The following is a 20,772-nucleotide window of genomic DNA, read 5'->3' as shown; positions in this document are numbered from 1 at the left end:
CTGAGCAGAACATGCATGTACAAAATGTACGGTGCACTGCCGCCGGCCACAGATTCCTGGATCACAAGGCCAACGACACGGCCTTGGCCGACCACCATTGGAGGCGGGCGGTGATGAGAACAGCCACTCATGAGTGCCCGCTATGAATGCAGTGCTGCCAGCGGAGACGCCTTATTATGTCTTTATTGGAGGGTTGGTGACGGAGACTGAGCTCTCTCTATCGGAGTCTGCGCACAAGTGCGGGTTAGCCAAACGTTCTATCGTCATAGTCAGGTCGAGTTGTAGTTCGTGGTCACTGGTAGCCAGTTGCTGCACGAGGGATTTAAAATGTGTCTGTATAGTCCCACGTGATCTAATTGTTAAGAAAGGTCAGATGACATTAAGTGCAAGAAATTTTGTGAGTGGGAGCGAGCTCTGTGTCCTTTGGCCCGATTGTTGAATGAATATTTACGTTTTGTTTTTTTTTTTCTTTTCCTCTTGTCCCCACCCTTGCGGAAACAACTCGGCTAACTACCTAGTTTTCGGGTGTTGCAAACGTTTTTGAAGAAAGCATGGCCTAGTAGGTAAGATCCCTCTGTTCCTTTAAGCATGCACCTTGATGAAGATTGTATTCGCCCTTTAGGGAATAGGTGCATCACTCTTACGATAACAGTCCTATAATGATGTACCTAATCTCTATGAATATCTGTTTCTTACATAAATGCTTCGAGAATTGAATAACATACACCACATTTATTGAAAAGGAATCAAAATTCACTATCTATACCAAGTAGGAAAACTAAGTTTATTCATGAAACTATTGCGAGATTTGATTTCTGGTAGTAAGCCTACTTTTTTTAAAACTCTTTTGCGTAGTTTTATTTCCATGTATCCAAACCATGAAGCCTTTATTGTTTTTATTATTTGGTTGCTGATTCCGCTCAGAGTGTAACAACTTTCTTTGTTGGGAAGAAAAGTAAATTATACTTGACAAATTATGTTAGTCGTGAAGTGTTTTGCACCCTTTGAATAAAATAAGAATGCCCACGCTGGGAACAGGAGATAATTTTCTTTCTTTCATACATGTAAGAGCCAAAAAGTCGATGGTATAACACGCACTTTTAAAGATTTCCATACCTAAATATATAATTTTACAGAAATCACACTTCATATAACTTCGACTTTCAAAACATAATGTGCGTAATGATATAATGTGAACAAACAAACAAAAACTGCCTATTTGATTTGCTAGCAATCCTCCTTCGCATTCATCATGAAGATCAAATGGTTTTTCATCATGAATGCATCACACACACATAATAAATCAAAATAAAATTTGCTTGATCAGTGCATTGAAAAAAAAAAATGTCATTAAGGGTTAAACTAATTGTCAAAATAGGCGAAATTAAATGGTGAAAATAGATACAAAAATGACATAACTGATTGCTTAAGGAGGGGGGTGTGTAAAAAAGTTTCATTTAGATATTTATTCCCACATCAGCTCTCTCTCATACGAATAGGGTTCAAGTTAACTGCTTGTATTGTTTGATTTCCCCTCGAGTTTCATCTTTATTCTCGCCTAATACCAAATTGCTATTAATACGGATAATTGAACAGATGCCAAGCGAAATTATATTCGAAGGTCACAAACAGTGCAATTAAAACGTGATGTACAGAATTGAGCTTAGATTATCATCCTGAAAACAATGCATGACACTATTTCAAGTTAGTTATGAATTTATTTTATATTTAAATGTAAAAAAAAAGTTAAAGTTCCTTTCTTTTCTAACATATTTAAAAAGCAATCTTCTCACATACTTAAGGAACAAAAAAAATGAGATTTGTTTATAAAGATTATTATTTTTATTTTATTGTTTTATTTCTTTTATTGCTGGTGCCATTGTTTTAAGAACGGAAAGGAAACACTGTCACAGCAAACTGAACAATGATCAGAGGGTATTTCGAAGTACAAAAGAAATTAATCAAATTGCCACAGTTGCTTATTTAAACAGAACTTATGAAAATGAAAACAACTGAAAAAAATGTGAATTATTTTTATAAAATTTTCTCCAGCGATGTGCCAGAATATCAACAACTTGGAAAGAATCGTCAAATTATTCAAAATTATCGATTGTGTGCTTGTGAGCAATTTCATATTGCATGTTTACAAGCTTATCTGAGATTTCGGTCAAAATCCACTCGAAATTAATATGAATTTGTTTGTAGATAATACAGCATTGCTGCACAGTTATATTTGTTTAATTTTGGAATTTCCATTAAATGAAATAACTAAAAAATAAGTGTCCACAATCTCATGATCTAAAATTACACCCCAACCTCACACCTGTATAGTGAAGCTCGTGTCTAAGAATATACGAAGAAAACAGATTTTTCTCTAAAAGTAGACCGTAAACCGAATCTTAGTGGAGCGAAATCAAGAAAAAACGAGGCCACATAGATTGAGACGTGTACGGTTCGCACATTTCACACCATTTCGCTCTCTTTTATTGCTCGCGGTGTTCATGCAACCACTAAAGGAATCAGAGCCATTTTGGTAAGCTGGTGAGCACTAGCGGAACTAGCTGGGGAAGGAATATCCCCCTCCCCAACTTCCAGAATTTAATATTATTGGATTGCTAGTAATTAGTAATTCGAATCCTTTGCTTGAGAATAATAGTTTGCTTTAGAGGTTAAAAGTCGTCTCGGAATTTACCCTTTTAAAATTTTGCGTGATACTATTTCATATGAAATAATATTACCTAATAAAATATCGTGCTTTAAAAAAATACTTTAATTAAATATTATTTTTTTATATTTAATACTATCTTTTCCCTATGAAAGGGGAAAGATAATAAGTAAAAAATCCCTTGTGTCTAACGTGTTTTTGCTATTCGATTTCGTACAAAGAATTTTCATTTCACTTGAGGACAACCAACTTAGTTTTCAACCTGATGCAGTTTTTGTCGTTTGCCGGATCATGGGTGGAAAATAAATTACTACTGTTTTTTTGGGGGTGGGTGAGGGGAGATCTTTTCCTGTTTCCGCGCCATTGGGTTTAGCATATGGACGAACGCTCTACTTGGGAAATTGTTTTCGTGCTTACTTAATAAACAACCTTGTCATATTGGTATGTTACGAGGAACCACATAAGGGAATATAAAAAGCGGAATTGGTTATTTATTTTACACCCAGATGGGCACTGGTCTGTCATCTACGACTAAAACAGCTTCTCATCTAGAAGGCGTCCATCTGTAAAGGATCTCTGGCAAATAACTAGCGACAGCACTTTATTTTTCTGATGTGTAATGCAACAGCCAACCTATCCACAACTTGATGTTTACATTAAGACAATCGGGTTCCATTGAATCTTCTAGGGAAATTAGCTTTTCAGAGGGAAATGACTTGTTGGATTTATATATGGAAAGTTATTGGATTAATTCACAATCCTGTTCATAACTTAGGACAGGATGTATTAATGTTTTCTTGTATCTTGTGCAAAAGTTGCAATTTTTTTTTTTTTTTAATACATTTTATTCGGAGTTTTTATTACCTCTTTGTTCTGGGAATACTTGGAATAAAAAAACTGCTAAAATCTGCTAAAAACTTTAGGTTTTTTTTTTCTTTTAATTTATTTATCGGACGAATAACTGTACTCTCGTTTATTCCAGTTTAATATGCGTGGGACGTTTTCAAGACTAACTTGTCTTCTGCTGAAAAGTTGAAGGTGAGTTAGCCTTGAATGTTAACCCTCGCAAAACAGACAGGCTTGCCAAAGGAAGAACAGAATAATACGAAAATAACCAACGTGACAACTTAAATTACATTAGTAGAATCAAATAACAACAATAATCCGCATATGTTCACCAGCCGGTTTGTTTTTGTTGGAAGGGATCACAGTTTCCTAAAAGAAAAATGTTGTCACATCCATTGTGATTGGTTGAGTCAACTTTAGTTGAATACTTGTAAATGGTTTTTAGGTTCTAATTTCCATAATTTGTCTCCAGAGGAGATTTGCTTATTTTTGGAGTGAGGTAAGGGAAGGGGGAGGGGGTAGATACCAGATGAGTATACCATATTGTAAAGGGAATGTTAATTTTGAACACATTTCGGCAACGTGGATACCATCAGGATCAAAAGACTTGTTGGTATCTAATGTGTTCAGGATTCTTTTGCCATCATTTTCGCAAAAAGACCAGAGCAAGCATGTAGTAAGGTGTTCTTGGTATGGTAGGATGCACTTTGCCTTGGTCATGTATACAGGAGATAGAAGAGAAGGATGATGATGGAGGTCCAGAAACTGCACCCCACGCCTCGACGAGAAAAGATTCTATTATCATTCATTTAAGCAGAAGACAAAATTTCTCACTTGTCTGAGCGGAATAGGAAAAGATGGCCTTCATTACATCAAGAGTTATTGCAGGTTGAATCAGAAGAGTAAAAATCACGCGATATTGTCGTTTGTAATGTGAGAATGAAAGCCGTTTGGCGGGGGCGTTCCATTAAAAAAAGCTTGTATATGGTTACAATATCAATTGTCAAGAGGAGAGCTGACATCTTCGGTACATTTGAAAGGGATTTTTAATGACGCCACCCACAAAAGGTGGTAAAACTTTCTGTTGGTGGGTGAATAGGTACTGAGAACTTTTCATGCCACTTCAGGCATGAAAAGTTCTCAGGATGGGGTCTCATACTGTGTAATGAAATGATCTTCTCTAAAACTTAGGGGGAAAGGTGAAGAGTGTAGGAAGGATGGTGAGGATTAATTGGTATTTCATTGAATCATTGGACAACTGCGTTATGTCAGTGCTCAAAGAAAATGAGAAAATGACGCTTCTGGTTGAAACTAGACATTGAAACCCACATTTGTAGATTGCAGCCTCTGGAGTTGATATATAATACCCGGGCGCTTCTTTCAGCTTGATAACTGAATTTGGAAAACAGAAGATAGTTCCAGTTATGGACATCGAATTCCCAAGGATGGCAACTTAAGTGTTTGGATGTTTGGACTGCTGAAAATCACTTCAGAGATAAGCAATGAAGGGGATCGATCAGAATTGGAAGAGCAATAAAGGCAACAAATGAATGAAACAGAATTAAGCAAGGAAATTTTGAACCATTGAAGGTCAAAAGGGATTCATGGTTTGCCATTCTGTAGTATGAATCTTTGGTAATGCGGAAATGAAGGAAGGAATGAAAGAGGAGGGCGAGTTTAAATGTAGATTGTTTGTGTTAAGGCCACATATATTGGTGAAACGAGTATGAAAGTGTTTTGTTGTAATTTTCTTTTTGAAAATATTTTTATTGTTTCTGTGGGAATTTTTTTATTTATTTATTTTTTTTTTTTATCGGCAGTGATAGTCATTTCTTTTGATAATTTGGGTAGATAAGATTTAATTGAAGAAAGCGATACGCAGTGTGAGTGTGAAGGACTCGCTGTTGATGCAAATAAATTTATGCAAATTTATCATTTGCAAGAAAGAATATTAAAACTTCATCTTGGTTAATTGAAATGCTAAGAAGAATAAATCGAAATCAACAAAAAATATGTTTTTTTCTGCGTTAAGGGCAACAAAAAAAGATTATGAAAGCAATCGTTATAATCACAAACGAAGTTTGCACTTTGCTGTTAGTTTGCTAATTGTGCTACTTAAGACATAATATTTAAGAACGATATTTTTTCCTTTGTAGTGTTCCATTTAATTTAAAAGAGAAATTAACGTAATTAAAATTCGATAACTCAATGTACAGCAACTTAAACGTGAAATTTTTCTGTGCTTTATATTTGCTATATTTACTTATTCTTTCATAACAGTACACCATACACACTCTTAGTTGAAAATTACAAATAACGTAGATTACTGCAGATTCTTTGATTGGAAAAGCCTGGTTTCGAATCCTTTAGGACGCCATGAATTTTATAAAGGATTTTAAACTGAAAGAGAGGCAGGATTCTTAGGATTCTGGTTGTTTCGAATTACAGCCAAAGCGACTGAAGTTATCCGGCTAGTGCATTATTATGTCTGCGTGTGTTCTGGCCAGTTTGTGGATTGAAAACCCACCTTCGTATAAGACTGGCTAACCCACCTTCGATTGAAAAGTTTTCATAATGGTTCTTCGCGCCCTAGATGGGAATCGAAAATTCTTTTCGACCGAAGGTCATCTTCGATACTGAACTATAAAGGCTCCGCTTTCATAGGGAGATGGCAGGGTTTTCCTTCCTAGAAATGTGGGCCTTTTCTCCTTGGAAAAAGATAAGTCGACCAGTTTTTAATTCCTTAGTGAATAAATTATAAAAAATGTAAATTAAATGTTCATTGAGGCTCATAATCAAAGAATATATCAGTTGAAAACCTCAAGGCTCTAATATTTTTATCATCATCACACTTTTCATGGATTTAGACCTACAATGGCCTAGTCCGGCCTCAGACATTGTTGAATCTCTTTGGAGGACGTTTTCTTTTTCCTGATTTTCTCGTTCCTAATGGTTTGTAATATTTTCTTCGGTGAAAGGTTTATGAAATTAGGTTATATTTACTAGAAACATTTGAAACGTGCTGTACTATCCTTCTGTTATGTTACTTTTAAATGTCGTTAAAGAATTTCAAATGTTGCTTGATTACAATTAGTTAACTCTTATAAAAAAAGACTCATTTAGGCTCATTATTATTATTATTATTATTATTATTATTATTATTATTATTATTATTATTATCATCATGACTCCAATGGAGCCATAAAGCGCATCGCGGGGGTCTCCTTCTAATTGCCACACTCTCTTGGTCTCTCACACAGTGCCATAAATGCATCTACTATTCACACTCATAGCATCCTCCGATAATACATTCCGCTCACTTCTCTCCCTCTCCGATTCCTAAACGCAAGCAAATAAAAAAAAAAAAAAAAAAAAAATCTCTTCACTGTCTTCCTGTATAACTTGCAACAGTAAATTCTAATGCTCTTCCTTCATTTTGCACCCTGCAAACAACCACATTAGTATCGGTTTAATAAACTTCCCTCACCAATTTGTGCATCTCATAAACGTTTCTTTTATCCACCAAACTCAAGCTCATATGTAATGCACACATCCCCCCCCCTAGTCTGTCTTCCGATAGGTAATATTCATTAGGCTTATATTACTTGAGTTAATTATAGAAGAAATCTGATTTAGATTTTTAGTGAGAAAAACAAATGTTCAAATACAGTATTAAAACTTACAGATAAACATCTACACTGCTTTAGAATACGTCAGTAAATAATTTCTTGCAATTATATTTTTAATTGCATTCGAATCCACTATCGCGTTTCATACTATGGGTGGTTACACCACAGATTAGATAATTAAAAAAATCGCCACAACTTTGATAAAATGTTTCAAAATTATGATACCTCTCCGGTTTCATGATATTTAGTACAAAAATTATAACGTTTTGTCGAGTTATTTCAATTCTGGTTTCAATTAGACCGTTTTAGTGGTAATATAATACAAATATCCATGCGCAATAATACAACGCCAGGAGGGGGCGCAATTGTTGGCTTCCAGTAACCATAAATATACATGTAACCATAATTCTAAAGAGCCTATCATTTTGAAATGAAGTAATCTATGCTATTTCTGGATTTTGAAAATAGAATTTAGTAAAAAATTAACTAGGATAGTTCCCGTAAACAATCATGTTTACACCTGGACATTATTGTTATTGTATCTAGACATGATTTGTTTAATAGTGCCAAACGAATTGAAATTCTTTTACGGTTTCCTGTAGCAATCATGATTTCCACTTCACGATTTGGAACAATCGTGTATATATCTAGACATAATTGTTACGGTTTGTAATAATCGCATCTATATCTAGACATAATTCTTTCAATATCTAAGCGATCGTTATAAATTGTAACAATAATGTCTAGATACGATTGTTACAAAAATTGGTCAAAATCAAATGATCTTGCTTCAGCCATGCTATCTTATTATTAATTGTTCATATGGAAGATGTGGCTTCAGACAGATTGGCGGTCTTAAAGAACCGCAACTTCCTGAGCTATTAAGCAACAGGAATGATAAGAAATATTTTAAAAAATTATTACACTGCTATTCAGCCGAAATATGGACCGCATTTAGTACAGTTCCATTTTTGCTTGAATACGGTACTTAGAGAATCATCTCTTTAAGTTATTGAAGTTATCGAAGCTGAAATTAGTTTATTTGCAGCTTTGGAAACCATTTTTTCTGAAATTCGTTATTGAGAAATTCACTACCGACTACTCAACCTGAATATCCTGGTCAAAGTCATGTAATATTTTTTTGAAGAAATTGCCTACGACTTATTTCAGTCAATGACAATTAAGTCTAGAAACTGTCATGTGAAGCTGTTATTAAGTGATCCGTAAATTTTAGTGTTTAATGTGTTTACCAACTCTACAAGAAAATGAAAAATCTGTAGTTGGATGCATAAATATTGGAAATATCCCAAGACATCTTTCAAAAAAAAAAAATCTTTTATTTCTTTCTCAGCTTCCACATTCACAAAACTACTATCTAGAAATATTTTTTTACTGATTATATCCCATTACTCCAAAGCTCATCACTGATATCAATATATAAGAGCTAAGCTTAGCGAAAAATGGATAAGGATAACATAAGAGAGACGTACTCCACTATACTTCCAGTATTGATTCCTCAAGTAGTAAGGAGAATGGATAAATATTACAATAATTCCTTTGCTATGTCTGTAACAGGCCTAGTTATAATGGTAGTCACAAGCATCGAGGGGAGAATCTTTGCTTCACGCAGTTTGAAATATTGCATTAATTCGACATGTTGTTTTTCAAAAGGACGTCACGTTTTTTTTTTTTTTTTTTTTTTTTTTTTTTTTTTTTTTTGACAAAGTCGAAAAACAACTTAATCAGTTTGTTTCACTACTCATATACTGTATTATTAGAAAAATATTGGAGAAATTTTCCAGATGTAGTTGCACAAGATTCTTCTCATTCCAACTAGTGCTTCATTTCACTAATCGTTCAGGTTGATCTTCACTAAAAAGTCCGAGAAGTGCTCAAGAAAAGGAAAAGGTCTCGAGGATCAACTCGATGCCATTTACATCCATTGGACTCTTGAAACGACGAACACGGAATGTTGAATGGAGAGATGCAGCCAACCTTGCATCGTAGATTTTCTAAAGCTTCTAAAAGAAAATAAATGAAAAAAGTCAACTTCATTTTTGGCAACAAAATATCTTGCACTGTCCCCTGTTACACCAGCTCTCATATACATTTTCTTCTACGAGTAATTTCCTTTTAACAAAAATAAGTGTTTCTTAATGGAAGGGCACGAAAAGGAAGTCTTCTCTTTACGATATGTGTAGCTGGATAAACACCCCCATTCAGGAGTGTTTATCTCCATTCAAAATTATTCCGTTTGCTGCTGTAATGGGAGAGAAGCCTTTGAAATGTTAACAAGTGAAAAACAAGTGCTTCTGCCTAACCAGTTTTCCAACCAAATTTATTCCGATTGCCATCTGTTTGACTAAATAAAGAGTCCGTTACTGTTTCCCCTGCATATTTTCTTTTGTCTCAAGGTCTCCTCCTCTTCCTTTACTTTGGAATTTCCGGTAATTTGGCGAGAAACAGAGAAAGAAAATAAACTTCTCTGTTAGAACTGTTTTAAATGGTTAACTAAAAAAAAGTGTAATTTTTTCCCTTCTTAACAACCAAACAAATGAAACTAGCAAAATGATTGGCACTTCCATCATTTGAACTGACTGATGTGTATATTAGTCAGAATCGCTTGACCCATAATAATGCCTAAGTTTGCAGGGATTGCCTCTTTAGGGGTAGGAGAGGGGAAAGAGAAAGACGCACATGCGTATATGTTGAAAATTGTGACCTAGAAAAGGAGGGAACGCAGACCTTAAATCAATCTGTTCCTTCTTACATCACTACCTCCCTCCCTCGCACTAAAAGACATTGAGTCCCTTCCTTTTTCTCTGCGAGAGGCCCAAAGTGCTTCCCGCTTTTGAACAGTACGCGACCGTCACGTGATTGTCTCATGACAAGAGTAAACTGCTTGCAAAAACGCTATTTTGGACATCGTGCCAACTCACTGAGGAAACGGAATTCTTGAAAATTGCCTTGCAGAGTTAACGGAGAAACCGCGTATGGGGGTGAAGCATATAAAATAAATAAAAAGGAATAAACATACAAAACTGAATAACAATAAGAAACATATAATTAATTAGTACTAATCACTATGAGACATTGCTTGTTGTTATTTTTAATTCACATTTTTATTTTATTATAAATTCGGTTAAAAAACCCAAACTATAATTCCATTTAGTTATTTTTCCATATATAATTAAAAGCAATCATTTATTTTTAAAAGCGCAGTGAAAAACAAATTCAGTACTGCTATCATTGTTTCATTTTATAATGGCAATCGATTGGTCATTAACTATAATGAAGAAATCCTGGTTTCCGGGAGGTAAAAACTCTGCTACTCTAAATAGATAATCTCACATTCGTACCGTGGGAAGGACCAAGAGTTTCATAAAGCGGAGACCCAGCCGTCATTCTTTTCTATTATATTATATTCTTCTCTTCTTTCTCAGCCATTTTCGATCCACTGCTGAATGAAGGCCTCCCCCATGATCTTCCAATTTTCCTGGTCTTCTGCCATCCGTCTCTTTCCAGCCAGTTTTTCTATTTCATCTGCCCATCTTGTTTTTGGGGTATTCTTGTCTTCTCTTTCCGGTTGGTATCCATTTCGTTTTCTGGTCCATCGTTTGTCTGTTCCTCGAGCCAGATGTCCTGTCCATCTCTATTTCGATGCTTTTCCAATTTCTATTGCATCCAAGACTTTTGTCTGTGATCTGATCATTTCTTCCTCTTTCAATCCATCAGTGTTATTCCTAAGATGATTCTCTCCATTCTTCTTTCCATCACCAGTAGTAGATTTGGTAATTCTATTCTATTTCACTCCATTATTGGAAATTGCAGATAAATCCTGGTTTTTACTCCACTAACTTCCAATAATGACCGATAAACATCGATTACCCCCCAAGTTGCTCAACATCAAAACAATTATGTTTTGATGTCAATGGTTGACATCAAAGAAAAATCAGCTAATGTCTTTTATTCCCTTATAGAAAGTAGGCAAGGCAGTTTTAGCCCTATCTGTCTTTTGGAGACTGAGAGGAAGAAGCATTTCAATCTCCACCGGTAGCCAATCAGTGATAGCTAACCCGCGATTTTTCAGAATGAAGTCCATAAAAACTACCCCTTGAATTACTTTAAGATAAAAATCCGAAATTTCTTGTTTTGTTGTTTTGTGTTTTGCAGTTCTGGGTTTCGGAAACACTGACCAGAAGAAAGATGTCTGATCAGTTAGCATTTCTAAAATATCATATACTTACTTACTTACTTACTGTCCTCTTCCGTCGGGGACGGGTTGAGTCTTCCGTGTTTCCACAACAACCTCCAGGAGCTTCGGTTTCTTGCATGGCTGGTGAGCTGTCTATACGTTTGTAATCCGGAGTTGACATTTATTGATGTTATCATCCATTTAGTTCTTGGGCTTCCATTTTTTCTTTTTTCTTTTAATTTTGCATACAGAGCAAAGTTGGGTAGCCTTTTTGGTGGCATTCTCTCGACATCTCCATACCACTGAAGTTGTCTTCTTTTGATCTTTTCTATTAATGAGTTTGTATATTTCAGATCTTGTGTTAGTTTCATTTGTTTTCTTTTCCGTCCATTTTGTTTTATTTATTTTTCTGAGACATTTCATCTCGAAAGCCTCCGGTTATCGTATTTCTTGATTCAGTAGTATGTTAACTGGTTACTTTTATTGTGCTGAGATTAATTCAACCGGACTAAAATTCCTGGAATTTCTTTTTCTCATTCTGTTCATATTGCTGATATCTCTAGTTCTCTATGTAACACAGGAAACTTTGCCATTGGCCAATTCCGAAACTTCTAACGGGAATTAGAATAAATCCAAGTACAGAAGCTCTCGATTAAGTAATGTTCTTTCTCTGGAATGCTAAGATTCTCACAACAGTTCCGCTAGGAAGGCGGAAACGTTTTAAGTTCATTTTAACCTTCTCAAAGTGCATGTCTCGTTCTTTTAACACAAGAACAAATAGCGTTCTAACGAGCTGAGTTAAGCGATTCTGGGAAACTAAAAGCGGTTTCAAGAGTCATTACCAAACATCACTTTACACATACAAAAAGAGAAAAGGAAAGACAGAAAAAAAAAAAAAAACACTTTCATTTTGCTTTCAGTTCATTTTTAAAGTAAATACTAATGTTTATCACGAACAAGGGACTTCAGTAGTTGCAGACAGAATGAAATATTAAACCATACTAAAATTCACATTTCATGCAGCTGTTCAGATTTATCTAAAACTTTAAAAACAACCGAAACAAATGCGTTTCACATTACTGGCATACCGTGTGTGTGTGTGTGTGTGTGTGTGTGTCGTTAAAGAACTACCCTTGTTCTAGAACGCTACTTTCTTGGAATCAAGAGCTTTTCCCCAAAATTTGGGGAGTTGATTCTCCTCTTAACAGTTACTCGTCTGAGGAGGAGGAGGAGGAGAAATAGATTCGAATTTGTTTAAAGAATATTTCAGCGTCCATTTATCAGCTACGGGATATGTGTTAAAGATGCTAATTGTAAGATGGTCTTCATACACCTTCGGTATATGAAGACCATCTTCATATATCGTTTACGTTTAGATTATGCTGATCTCAAAAATTGATTGGAGATCAATGGAGTCTTTCCAAGAGTTAATTGCAATAGGAGACGAGTAGAGTGCGATGTGCTAAGAACGAAGAGAAATCCTGAATTTGAATACGCTGTTTTCTTATTGAAAAGAGTGGAATAAATAATTCTATGTACAGATTTAGAAGAGGGGCAAAAAAGAGAAATCTGGCTGCTACTTCATGGATTCTAAATATTTCTTGAGATTCTGTATCTAGATCTAAAAAAAAAATAGTATCCCTAGAGAGTAGGCTTTTTCCTACAGATCGAGATGAAGATCCAGAGAAACACTCCGAAATACCCCTGGATAGAAAAACTTGAAAGTAACTGATATTTGCTGACAACCACATTCGATCTAAAGTTTCTCTTACAAGAGGATTTTATGAAGTAAGAATTAACTAAAATTAAGCTGCATTTTTTACTTTTTTTTGGACTTTTAAAGTCAGAAAATTCAGAGCAAATAATTATATTTTTTGAAAAAGTAAAAAAAAACTTTGCTAAGAGAATGAATGGAAGGATGAAGTAGAAGTGGAATGCAAATTATCTGCTGGAAAATAATGCTGGGTTCACAAATAAATCTTTTCCTTTCCTGTTCCATGTATTTTAGTTAATGTCATTCATTTAACAGTACATTTGATACAATATAAATATAAAGAAATCCGTGAGGCAATTTTCGCATGATAAAGAGATTCATGAATTTATTGTAAAGTACACTTTACAATAGTAAAGTAGAGAACTACATAAGTTGAATATTTTAGAGTATAATTATTGTCTTAGTAGGCGATTTCATCACTTGCAAAATGCGTAATACAATCTAATTTTTCTGAGAAAAAAAAAAATCACATTTTTTTTGCAGGTTCGAATTTGGGTAATTGAAATTTTGTCAGATATGATTCCGGTTTGAAACTAAAGATGTGAAAGCACATTTTCCTTTATAAACAGATATTAAAAATAGCATTACATTATACAAGTGATTTTCAACCTTTTCCATAATACGGCACACCCAGACTAATTATTAAAATTCTGCGGCACACTAAAAATATATTCTTTTAATTTTTTTGATGATCTGGCAAAAAATAGGCATAATTTTGATTAATTTGCACACACAAGAAGAGGGAAGACCAGACACTAATAAATAAATGCGCAAATTACGACATTATTTCATTTGTTTTCATAAATCTCGCGGTACACCTGAAGACCTTGGCGGCACACCGGTTGAAAATCGCTGCATTATACTGATAATTACCAATTACGAATTTAACTTAGCTGTAACCACAAGACGGATTTATCTTAAATCTCCACGCAGAGGCTGGTGTTCGAAATTGTAACGATCCAGTTTGATTGAATTTCTGCTCCTCTCAAACGAAGGAGAAACAGAAATTATACTTTCAAAACATTATATGCAGCATTTATTAGCATTTTATATATAAAAAGTACGTTACAAATAATTTTCTTTATTATTGGTGTAATTGCAATCCTTAAGACTTATACAGAATTAAAAGTAAAATATAAAAAGCAGAGTGTAAAGAAAACTCCCCGTATTTTAGCTTCCACGTGATAAATTTGAGCCTATTCCATAAATACTCCATGCGCACATCCTTTCCAAAATGACCAGATGGTAATCGATATTTGAATCCTAATCCTAAGTTTTCGTTTTGTTGACCTTCGTGTCACACTTATTACGACCCAAGCCATCCTGGTTGACGTTCAACAAGCGATCCGTTGGGCTCTCTATTTCTACGTTCAACAGCGTGCACGGAACTCTTGCCGATTAGGCCGCTCGTCAGGTTCATCATTCCTACAGTTTGCCTGTCATCTGACAAATGAGGCTTTCAACAAAAAAAAAAAAAAAAAAAAAAAAAATGTAAGTGGTTTAGTTTGAATGCCTGTGGTCTCGGCGAGACACAAGAGGAATGTTTTCTGCATTATTTATTTCTGTTTCGAAAGTATGCATGATTTTGGCTCTTGTCGGAGATCCCACCAGTGACGGAATGTGACCAGGACGCGTTCAAAATTGATCACGAAAAGCAGTCGCAGTTGAGTTTGAGCTGAAGGCAGACCAGACATAATGTATAATGAATGGAAGTATTACGCAGGTCTTTCTATTCACTACGCACAAGCTATATTTACTCTAAAGTTAGTTGGCCATGAGAAAGTTGGAAGGCTGAAAATCCCATAAGTAGTCCTCTTTTGGTCATACTAATTTCTCTTTCATTCTTCCAACATAAAGAAATGTATAACCTGACCAGAAAATTAGAAACTTGACTTCATTTTCATGTGAGATTTGACTTTTCTTACAAGATTATCACAACAAAAATGACTAATGAATTATCTTAGGTACTTTTTTGACTTTAGAGGATTTTCGTTAGCTCATCTGCAGGCCTTCAATGAATGAGGACAGATTCCATACTCATATAATATATTTCAATACTTATCAGTTGCAATGAGATTCGTAGACTTAGGGCAATTGAGAAGGACGAATGATTTTACCATCGTATTCTAAAACCATTGACGTCTGATTTGATGGTTTGGTGTTCATGGTCTCAATAGTTACCATCGTTAGCAAGATAGAAATGCTACATATTGTACCTACTCGATACGAAGATATCACAAAATGTATAATGTCATTTTGTCTTCATGTCTTCAAGAGGTATAATGAAGGTCTGAAGTGGTTTAAAAAATGTCATGTTTGGTGTAGACCTGGATTTTCGCAGCAGTTTCATGGGTAGACTTGCACATAAAAAAATAATAATAAAAAGATTTAATCAGTACCAGCCATGGTAGCACTTCCCTCAATATTATAAAGTGTCATCACTTTTTTTTTCATCCTGCAAGGCTCAGTTTTCACTGGGTATATTTGTAGACTTTGTAGGATCCTCCGGGAAGTTTCTGTGGGGTCACCAAGCTCCTTGTATTGCGGCATGATAACGCAGAGCGGAGTTCTTTTTCTAAGCTTTGGAAGTCGAATCACGTTTTTGTCGCCGTTGGGGGAATCTTTCAGATTTCCCCGTGAAACGAGTGGTATTTTGTGAATAAGGTAATAAATACCGAATTTCACATCGGTTAATTGCGATCAAGGCCACCAGCTTTTGGCAACAGCAGAGCAAACGCTTGGGGACGATACATTTACAAGAGTGGCATTCCCTCGATATACAAAAATCATTATTATATTTTTCATGAAATGTAAATTGTCTATTTTCGTTTTTTTTATTATTATTATTTTGAAGTAAAGAAAATAGCCAATGTCAACAAAAGAGGGGATGGAGCAAAAACCTAGAGCCGGTTTTGATTTCGCTTTCACATGAAGTTGTCAATTAATAGTTAGCTATTCGATCTTTCTTTAAGAGTTTTACGACCCTTTCCTTCTCTTCCATTCTGTGTCTTTTGTCTGCCAATATTAGAAATGGTAGTATTGGTAATCTTTTTCTAACCATCTTATATTCTTAAGGTTGGAACTTTTTACACTTTCGAGATTTTTGGCTCTTGATGTAGCAAGAAATGAAAATCAGGCTTTTCAGCGTCATAATGAGTCCAGAAATCCCTTCTTTTAACGGGGTCAACGATAACAGTCAACTATATTATACATTTTGTCCATCTTCGAGTGGACTGGCGATTTTGCTTACGCAAAATGCATTTAAGATGAGAAGAGTAATACTTCACTTGACCATCTCAGGTGATTCCCTAAATTCAATCGTTTATTACACTGTTTTCTCGTAAAATTAAACATCCTTCAGTTTTGAATCGAAGTGAAAGGTGTCTAATTTTACGAGAAAACATTAGAGTGATGGCTGAAGTTAACTTCCCGTGAAATTTCCCACTCCGTGTTCGGATTATGACAGTTATAACCGGCCATCATGATCATCTTCTCCTCGGAAGAAATTTCCATAGTTCAGTCGGTATTATCGACGTTTCTCTTTGGTTGGAAAGACCTGGATTCAAATCGCGTCGAATCCAGGCAAATCGGCCGGAACTCAACCCAGCAACAACAACCTTCTCCTCAAAAACGTGGAAATGCAGAAAACATTCTTAGCCTGTATTTAAATCTCATTTATGGCTATAATAAGTTTCTAGATCTTTTCCAAAACATATTAAGTGACTAGTCATTCAGAATTCAGATTTGTTGACCTCAGTCTATTTTCTTCATTGACCTCAAACAGTAAATTCGGTTTGAAAGACCTGGGTTCGAATTCCGTCTAGGACGCGAGGAATTTTATAATGACTTTTCAACAGAATGTAAGTTAGCTCGTCTCAAAAATTAAAAGGAGTTAATTTAAGTTAAGGTTAATTAACATGTAGTTAATTACCTTAATTTACCTCTTAGTTGCAAGAAATGAAAATCAGGCTTTTCAGCATCATAATGAGATCACCAGAAATCCCTTCTTTTAACGGAGTCAACGATAGCAGTCAACTATATTATACATTGATGTAGCTTTTCCCCTAATTTCAACCAATTATCGAATAGCAAACTTATTTATTATTGTAAAATCCAGGTTTGATGTAGATGATCTCAAGTAGGTTTTAATCTTTAGTTTACTAGGACTACTTCTCTCTCCGCTTACTACATTTCAGAGGAATTCATCACACTGCAACAGATCAACGAATTATGCTAATAATTTGTTGTTCAATGGTAGAACGAGACTAAGTCAAAGATCCGGGCAGTAGTTTCTCTGAAGAAATTTTATCGTAAACTCTTCTTCAGACAAAAGTGATTGTGTTTGGAAGGAACACATCAAAAATGAAAGGAAGATTTTAGTATCTCCTTATCTTTATCCCTTTAGGCGATCTTTTGCTTGCTTGCCTGCTTAAACGAACTTATCTGCATTAAATTTTTGTAGAAATGAGCTTATCGAAATTTAAAAGGAGGAGCTTTACATAGATAAAAATTTCATTTAAAAAATTTTACAATACTGTGATATGAGGAGACAAAAAAGTTGTTCAGAAATGCCACTCCATAAGGATAACTACTAATGTTTTTATTATTATTATTATTATTTTATTCATTTATTTATTATTAATAGAGCTGATCCACCTGATTCTGTGAGAGAATAATGTTAGCCTGTATAATGGTCAAACCTTTATGCAACTCGCGTTCATATACAAAGCATTTTTGAATAATCCACATTCTGGTAATCGCATTAATATATAAAATACTCCCTCACTCACTGTGGCCTGCATAATAATATATGCTTTTAAGATTGGTAAAGTTATACAAAAATTTATTTCACAGACGTTACACAATTTTTTCTCTCTTAATAGTCAGATGTTGTTTAAACCAGACAGAAATGAATGATGCTATACAATATACAACAGACACAAAACAGCATCCCCCCCCCCCTAAAACTAAAAAATAAAAAATAAAAAAACTGTTTAAAACTCCTTCCCATTTTCTTGTTCAGTTTATCAATAGAATATTCGTATTTATTTGTTAAAAACGGGAAGATCTGAACTGGAGGTTCCAGCATTTCTCATCACAATAACTATTTACAAAGTATGTTTATTGTATCTTTTGTCAGTTATTTTTCTAATAATTTTCTCTGATGTGGATACCATGGACACTTCCCACTTACCGAGCCAACAGGTTTTAGTAAAGCTGGGTGATCGCTTTTCCAATTGCTGAAAACGTAGACTTCCTACAAACTATATTAGGCAAGAGATTATATTTTTTAATCCTTTACCCTAGAGTAAGCAAACAAAATTGCGGGGGGGGGGGGGAGTATCTTCACGTAGTCTACTTGTATATAGAGGCAGTTGACTTCACATGCATTGCCTCAGTAACCTGTAATGCAAAGCACTCTGAAACGTGCATAATACTATGCATTATAGGAAGGATCACTACTGAGACAGCTTTCGACCTTTATTGAGGTATGTTTAAGTGCAGGGATACCTCTCCAAAAGCTCGTGCGATCCCTCAGATCACCAACAATGAGTGACCAGAAGGATCATTTAACTCAGAGGCATTCCACTCGGCGACAGGCCCACACCACCACCTTTATTGAGATATCATCAGCTGGAGCTAGAACCAAGAAGATGCCATGGTTAAATCAACGCAGAAGTCTTCTATTTTTCATATACAAGTAGTAGAAAGGTGCATCACCATATTTATTAAAATATTCTGAATCAGAGATAGTTGTAGAAAGTAGGTTTTTTTTTTTTTTTTTTTTTTTTTTTCTGCTTGGTTATAAAGTATATTATAGTTGATAGGAAATGTAGTTTGCAGAATTTTCTATTCCCCCAAACTAGATTTTTATTATTGCAACATGGACAAATCAGCTAAAGAGCACACGCACTTAAAAAATATTGTAATATTAATTTCATGGCCACTGTTATGTTGATGTAACTCTAAATAAACAAATATGGAAATCATCCAACAAAATCAGTTAAAAAAAAAAAAAGTTCATTTACTCGGGAGTTTTTATACTTGAACAGAGCCAGCGGGCATTTCAAAAGCAAAATGTGCCAAACTAAACAGGAATTTACACATTTGAAAAAGAAAACTACATGTAACCGGTGAAAATGCTAGTAAAAATAATACTTATAAATATTGCATTTGAAAATATTACAAATTATAAGTAATAATAAAGCCTTGGCGTTATGAGGTATGCAATTATGGCATTGAGAATGTTGCTAAAAGCAAAATTATGACACTGAAAATGTCGTTCAGAAAAATAATTAGCAATAGACATATTTGAGTATACAAACTAAGCGAATCACTTCCTCACAATAATTGATACTACTCGTAGCTACCACTTTTTTTTTTCTTTTTTTGGGGGGTTTTGGACGAAGTCGAGAAGTCCCATGACAACTCTGGTGACTTCTTGAGTAATGGTATTTATCCAAACGATTAAAACTAGTTTGTAGAGTTGTTGAAAACATGAGAACTCCAAACATGCACTTAATGTCAGAATGCATTAATACAGCCTCGCAGCTGGGCTTAGGAGGCCCTTGACTAAGCTCGAGTACCGAAATATGGTGAACTAGGCCAGGGTTGCTGAACTCGTAGGATACAAACCACCGACAGGATTTCAGGTAAATCCCTAAAAAGATTACGAGGAAAAAAGGTGCTAAATATAATAAATAAAAATAATTTATGAATTTTTACGGTGTTGTTTATAAGTCCCGTTTGCTTTCTTTTAAAATTCTTCCATCATGAAGAAAGTATATATAGATTGCTTATATTTCAAAATCCGCATTTTTTAAGGTTTGAGACACACTAAAGTATGATAAAGAAGTCATATAATTAAGAATAATATTTTATTTTATTTATTTTTATGGTGAGCTTCTTTTTTTTTTTTTAAATCTTGGGATCGAAATGATAGTGGTTTCTTTCACACTACGACTTCATAATGAAAACCACCCACAAGAACTTTCCTCGGACACTCAGGCTATCTATAGCTTATAATTTAGTTGAATCAATAGTACGTAAGGACTAAAGCACCAATAGAACCCGAGACAAAAGAAACCGTCGAATTTATCAGTTAAGAAATGTCAAAATACTTAAAGAACATCAAAATTTGAAGGGGGAAAAAATCAATAACAAAAGAATAATAGCAGTGTGTTGCTTTTGGAATCCAACGTAATACCACGACCACAAGGCGACTATTATTCTGTTAGGTTTATATTACATCTGTTAATTAATAATTACTGTGTTTTTCAGCAATAGTAAAACAAGGTTTTTACTAGAATTTTGGCTCTCTCACAAAACAGTGTGATAAAACCTTAGGACATAAAAAAAAAAACAATATATGCAGAGACGTTTCTAGCTCCACTATAAAAACTGAGCAATTCCATCTTGCTTTTATATCTCGCAAAATTTTTAAATTTAAATTTTAGCATTTCTTAGCCATTTTACTCATTGTAAATCCAAATATACTATTTTTTCTTTATTTTTTTTCTCCTGGTGTTCTTCGCATCCTAGACTAGATTCGAATCTAGATTTTTCCAATTTTAAACAAACAAGCACTGACATTAAGCCATTTCCAAAGGTAATGCATTGTCTAGTATAAAAGACGTTAAAAATCCTATACTTAAAACGCCAG

General features: G+C 34.6%; 1 protein-coding gene across 2 annotated transcripts in view; it reads left to right on the top strand.

Moving 5' to 3' along the window:
- Positions 1 to 281: 281 nt before the first annotated feature.
- The window catches only part of LOC150094140 (uncharacterized), a 285,741-nt gene continuing 265,250 nt past the window's right edge, over positions 282 to 20,772 (top strand). For both annotated transcript variants that reach the window (XM_090411829.1, XM_090411832.1), the window contains exon 1: positions 282 to 563. The gene's annotated coding sequence lies outside the window, so the exon portion shown is untranslated. The remainder of the gene's footprint in view (positions 564 to 20,772) is intronic.

The sequence above is a fragment of the Typopeltis vanoorti genome, chromosome 22 (assembly GCF_054136105.1).
Source record: "Typopeltis vanoorti isolate ZY-2024b chromosome 22, IOZ_Tvanoo_1.0, whole genome shotgun sequence".
NCBI classification, from domain to species: domain Eukaryota; kingdom Metazoa; phylum Arthropoda; class Arachnida; order Uropygi; family Thelyphonidae; genus Typopeltis; species Typopeltis vanoorti.
This window is presented reverse-complemented; position numbering and strand designations above follow the sequence as displayed.